The sequence below is a fragment of the Oreochromis niloticus genome, linkage group LG23, assembly GCF_001858045.2.
Source record: "Oreochromis niloticus isolate F11D_XX linkage group LG23, O_niloticus_UMD_NMBU, whole genome shotgun sequence".
Taxonomy (NCBI): domain Eukaryota; kingdom Metazoa; phylum Chordata; class Actinopteri; order Cichliformes; family Cichlidae; genus Oreochromis; species Oreochromis niloticus.
In genome coordinates this window covers 25,481,538-25,487,905 of record NC_031986.2, presented here as the reverse complement: position 1 = coordinate 25,487,905, position 6,368 = coordinate 25,481,538, and the positions used below count along the sequence as shown (strand labels likewise).

Below are 6,368 nucleotides of genomic sequence, written 5' to 3'. Positions count from 1 at the left end.
TATTTCCACCTATAAGTAAGTGATATAAGAAGGCGTATTAGGTCAGATCTACTGTGATCTATCATTATTTATTTTATTCTTGGCTTCCACTCATCCACCACGACCCAAGGAATAGTAAGATTTAGTTTTAACATGGTAGGTATATTCTTAAGCTTAGGTTTAGTTAATATTCTCTGAGCACTGTGGTTCTCTTTTCATCAAATGAATCAGTTCATAAGTTGGTTAAAAACTGCTGTTACCTACATAAAAATCTAAATAAGCTGTTATATTTGACCTCAAAGATCAGCTGGAGTATAAAATAAAAATACTAAAGTAAAGAAGACTATCAGTCTTTTTTATTTTGGTCGTTTAGGTTTTGTTTTTCTTGTTTTGTTTTTTTGTTCAAAGTGTCTAGTAGGATTTGTTCATATGTGCTTTTTGAAACTGTGCAGAGAAGCAGAGCAGACAGAGCATGCCCCCAACACTCATAACAAGATTAATGTCTATAGACAGACGTTCATCCATCACATAGGCTGGGTCCTGGCTTCTGTCCCAGACTAAAGCTGACGGGGGTCACATAGGGCGTCCTCCCTTGTGTGCAGACCAAACATTGGCCTTCCCCTTATTCTTGGTCACATTTACCATTACAGAAGATCTATAAGAAGATACATCTTATAAGAAGATATAATATTAGGAACAGTCCCAGGGTTGTATTTGACACAATTAGCACTGTTGTTTCTCTCCCACCTCAGCATGCTCTGTTACTCTTTCACATTATTGTTCTCAGTCTTTCTCAAAATAAGGCTGTGTACCTGAGATCCAAAATCAGAATCAGAATACTTTATTAATCCCTAAGGAAATTATGTGGGTTACAGTTGCTCAAAGACAGTAACAGTAACAGACTAAACTACTTAAATAATACAATATGTTACAGAGTTAACAAATTTAAGAAATAGCACTAATATATACAAATCGCTCATTTATACATATCAAGAATATTACAGAGGTGAAATATATATGATTGACATTTACCTCTAACCTGTGAACTTTGTCATTTGCTATTTTACTGTACAAAGGTACTGTGCAAAGGGTGTAACTATTGCAGAGTGTACTGTGCAGTAGATGGAGGAGTTGTACAGGGAGATGGCCACGGGCAGGAATGATTTCCTCTGTCGTTCAGTAGTGCTTTTTGGTCATCTCAGTCTCTCACTGAACGTGCTCCTGTGACTAGCCAGCACGTCATGGTATTATCCAGCATTGAATTTATCTTGGACAACATCTGCCTCCCAGACACTATCCTAAGAGAATCCAGCTCCATCCCCACAACATTACTGGCCTTGCGGATAAGTTAATTTAGTCTGTTGGTATCTGCAATCCTCAACCTGCTGCCCCAGCATGCAGCAGTATAGAGGATGTCACTGGCCACAACAGACTCATAGAAAATCCTGAGCATTGTCAAACAGATGTTGAAGGCCCTCAGCCGCATCAGAAAATAGAGTGGACTCTGGCCCTAGCTGTAGAGTGCAGTGGTGTTTTTAACCCAGTCCAGTTTATTGTCTATGTGTACTCCAAGGTATTTATAGTCCTCCACAATGTCCACATTGACCCCCCGGATTGAAACAAGGGTCAAGGTTTTCCTTCAGTCTCCCCCCTCATTTTTCATCAGACTGGATTCCCTCATATATATTTGATGGGACTTTCTCTGTTAAATCATTGCATTTGTTCCAAGACTCTTGTGCACTGGTAGAAGGCAACGTGCCTTCTACCAGTGCACAAGAGTCTTTTGGACAGGTGTCCATCCTAGTTCAGTGTCAGGCCTGGATAAGTGACTGGTTTTACTCCATGTTTATATTCTGTTTTTCTAAACATATGCATTGATAATAAATAATAAACTAGGAAAATAAATAGCATGTCAGGTATTCTGTGTCCTTTCCCAGTTTGTTATACTTTTATACAGTCTGCTGCTGAGCTGCCCGGGGATGCTGCACTCACTTGGAAATAAGAGTTTACATGTACCATTATCCCATTAACATGAAGAGGAGAAAAATGTTTGGCTGAATTAAGAAAGAAGAAAAAAATAGAAACAATAATCTTAGCTATGGATTAAAAACCAACAACAAATGCATATATATCATATTCAAGCACCACATTTTCATTTTTTTCTTACAAACAAAAGCCACATGAAAATTATACCAGAACCCTAAATACTAAACTGAGAGTATAACCAAGCAATCTGTTACAAGAGAAATGACGTAAAGCTCAAAACACCATACAAAGGAGATGCAACTCAACTAAGGATAAGGTAATCTGAAGCAGTAACAAGAAAGAGCCACAAAGGAATACATGATAGAGAAAACCTAAACAGCAGACAAACTAAGAATTAAACTAAACAAAATAATAATAAATAGAACTAAAAAGGCCAAAAAACACAAAATGCTGGGTTAAAGAGCAAGGACCGTGACATCAGCAGCAAATGCAGATCTTCTGTTTGCTGTTGATGTGTGCGCCCTTCACATTTTAACTTTAGACACTGAACCTAAATTTAATGCATTTGTTCAAAGCCAAAATAGACTAGATTTCTCTCACTGAACAAGAAAAGCTGAAAAGCTGCACATGAAGTAATTAAACTCAGAATAGCAAGAGCACCTTGTATAAAATTCAAAGTGTTTCAAATTTTGCAAAAACATACACATTTTGTTCAGTTGTTTTGGGTAATGCTGATAAAATGTTATAGTTTTTACTATGCTTGTTTCACATTTCCATTTTCTAAACATGTACTCTTACTTTTTTTCTCATAAAGAGAAAAAAAATCACTACTGAGCAAAACTGAATTCAGTTTATTGGTCCAGTCCCAGTTTCTCTCTCATGTGACCCTTTGGGAAAATTAATTGGCAACCCGTGCCAGTGGCCACTCTTTCAATGATGAGGATGTACACATCCTGGACAGGGAGGAACGCTGGTTTCATTTCTGAATTGAGGAGGGGGCCTAAGGGTACATCTTTCACCATCTTACAGTCCTGTGTTAGCAGCCATTCCCCAACTCTCTGGGAATGATAGTCAACTCCCATCGAACATGGATCATGACAATTTGCGTCTTAACAATGATGAAACTGACCTCAGGGTCTGTTGTTAGTCAGTGGTGCTAGTTTCAGTCATTATGCAAATGTTCTGTTTATAAGGCTGGGGAAAGCTATGGTCAGCTGAGACTGAAAAAGTCACAGATCAAAAGTTTCTCCCAATGAAAACACTACGTCCAGATGAACAGAATCAACTTCCTGGGATTCACTTACCTGAATGATTGAGCATGCATCAAGATATGAATAGTAATATTGCTGTAATAAAAAATATCAAAAAACAACCAAAAACCCATCTCAGTTTAATTTAAATAATACTGATGATCCAAAAGACAGTGTCACTACTGCAGGCTGAGAGCTTTTGGCAGCTGAAGCAGAAATGTCCACACAGATCCACTTCTTGGGAAACCCTTCATCTGCCGCCTAGGCTTCCAGGTTTTACCTTCCACTATGTATTCTAGAGTCATGCTTCTGTTCAGTGTAAACACAGAGTCCCCTCTTACAACAGCAGTGACTAGTGAACCTCTACTATTGGCGAAGTGTCCAGGCAGGCTTGACCACTGGCCCAAACTCAGGTTATAACAGTCTATGAGGCATCTTAGGAAGTCATCAGATGGGCCATTTCTCATGATGAAGAGGTTGTCCCTATGGCCCACCATGCAGTGACCATAGCTTTGGTGCCTGATCAGTGTGGTAACTAGCTGCCACTCATTTTTCCCAGATGCATACTCGTAGATCTCAGTGGTCTCCATTGGCCTCCATAAACACACAAATATCCTGCTCATGGTTTGGTGCAAGCTGCTCCTGCTGCTGGCCGAGGTAGGTTAGCAGCAAATGTCCACTTTCTGTTTTTTATATTGTATATTTCCACAGATGACATTACTGTTCGCTCATACTCCCCTCCTATGGCATATAAATGACCATTGAGACCCATAAGACTAAGATTGTAACGCAGCTGTGCTGTGCTGGGAATCCTGCTCCAGCTGTTGCTTTCAACACTGTAGCAGAAACAAGATTCCACAACTTGTTTATGGATGCCATGAATGCCACCAATTATGAACAGTTTGTTGTCTAAAACAGTCACTCCAGCCATTGAGGTGCTGGCCTCTAGTGGAAGATCTGTTAACACTTTCCAAGTATTGCCAGTTTCATTGAGGTAGCAGATGGTCCTTGAGGCAGCATGTACAGTTTCATCCAAACCACAGGTCACATGGGCTCCTACAGCCATGAAAACATGGGGGTCAAAGACTCCACATAAGAGATAAGCTCTAATGGTAAGGTTTTCTTGACCTCTACCTCAAGGTCAGTGTACATGTCTCGAATGAACAGTGCTGCTGCATGGTAAGATCCATAAGTCCAAAGACTGCAGAGGTGTGATACATCAGCAGACAGTTTTCTGCATCAAGAAGGTCAATAAGATGCCTAGTAAGTGTGGACACCTGCAAGAAAGCTGCACATTCGATGGCTTCCACAATGTCGTCCTCATCCAGAATTGGCTTCTCTCCACGTAAACTGCTAAAGCTAAAAGGAACCCTTGAGCTCGCAGAGACTTGAGGTGGATTTCTTCCTGCTGACATTCCTTCATACCGGAGCGATACAGAGCTTGAAAATAGTCACAGCTCTGCACCAGTAACATTTTCTCCTCAGAGAACTGTCTGTCTCCAACCACGATAGTTAGTTTAGTTTTTGAGACGAGACCAGAGCCAGCACATGGTAGATACCTTTCACAGTCTGCACCACTGAAGCTGCCATTGTCCTCTGATTCTCCATTGTACACTGACATTATAACTTGCTGGCAGTAACAAATATCCTCTGTAAAAATTACACAAGAGGTAAAAGCATTTCCAAAACTCTTGGAGTAGAGCACAAGAGCAGTGACTCACTCTTTAGAGAGGATCAGTTATTGCACAGCCTTTAAATAGAAGCAGCTAAATATAGCAGAGAACAAATGATCGGGGTCACATTCATGTAGTGGACAGGACTGAAAGGGGTGAATACAGGGTTAGTGGTTGTTGCTGATACAAAATCAAAAGATCAGTTTGCCCCAAAATTACATTTGCTTTTTAATATAAAACAAATACGCCTTGAGAAATCTTTTTTTTAGTACAATACTTTTATAACTTAAAATTGCTAGTTTATGGTCTTCAACAACAACGATCTTGGGGGTCTATACATAACATGGACAATCAATGGTACAAGAAAATAAATCTTCACATTGACCCAAAAAGTAACATATGGTAACTGGAGCTTCCAATACCATATCATCTCTTGTACCAGTCTTAGCGAATGATGTGGGGAAAAAAATGACATCACGTTAACTTTTCTCATATGTCCAACCAACCTTATTACCATAAACAATAATATAATTTTAATTCAATATTAAAATATGCATTTTACATTATTATTTATTGTTGGGGGAAGCGCTTTTCGTCTTTGGTGTGCTGCAGCACTGCACTGGTCACGTAAATAAAACAGTCCGTGGGTTTCTCATTGAAACACGACTACATTTTCAAGCAAATTGCTTAAAATTACCGAAAACTGTACAGTTTGGGGCACCTTTTTAATTCAGTGTGTTCGTGTTGTTGTAATGCAGCAGGCTTTGTAGTACAATTGATGTGTCAGCGGGGGTCAGGCGGAAGGATTTCTTGTAAATACTGGCAGCGGTGTAGCGAAGAAACCTCGGACTTCTGGGGTTCGCTCGGTGGAGCACATCCGGAATGGATTAGGTTATTATGTTTACCTCTCCCGCGAGAAGAGCCGAGGACTTTGTTTTTTTTCCTGAGGAATATAGCGCCAATAATTTCTCGGTGCGGTTGAATTATTCGGGAGAAGTCAGGAGCAGCATGCTGCTCCAAACTGGGCACCCTCTCACACATTCGTTCAGCATGGACCTGCCGGCGAAGCTTCAGCAAGGTAACAGCCTCGACTTTGCAGCTGGGTCCATTCACGTCACTTTATTTAACCGCCACGGTCCAAGTCTTGATCAGAAATGGATTTTCGAAGCCGGAATTTCGAATCGGGTTGGAAAATCTGGGTCATCTGATACAGTGTTACCTACAAAATACTTATTTCTGGACTTACTTATTCATTAGCTAACATGTGACTAAATTAAATAAATAAACAATTAAAAAAAAGGAAAGTATTGAAATCAACTCAGGCGGAATGGAGCTAGAAACCTGACCCCAATCCGAGGGACTTAAACCAATTAAAGTTTCCATATCGCTGAATAAATAGCGATCATTGTTAAATTAAGACATTTTCAGGCCAGGATGGGACCATTTTGACATCTAGGTGTCTTGTATAACGTAAAGTGAG

The 6,368-nt window shown here is 40.0% G+C and overlaps 1 pseudogene; it reads right to left on the bottom strand.

Annotated features, from left to right (window-relative positions):
• Nucleotides 1-3,394: 3,394 nt before the first annotated feature.
• LOC100700749 (kelch repeat and BTB domain-containing protein 13-like) lies at nucleotides 3,395-4,922 on the bottom strand (annotated as a pseudogene).
• Between the last annotated feature and the right edge of the window lie 1,446 nt (nucleotides 4,923-6,368).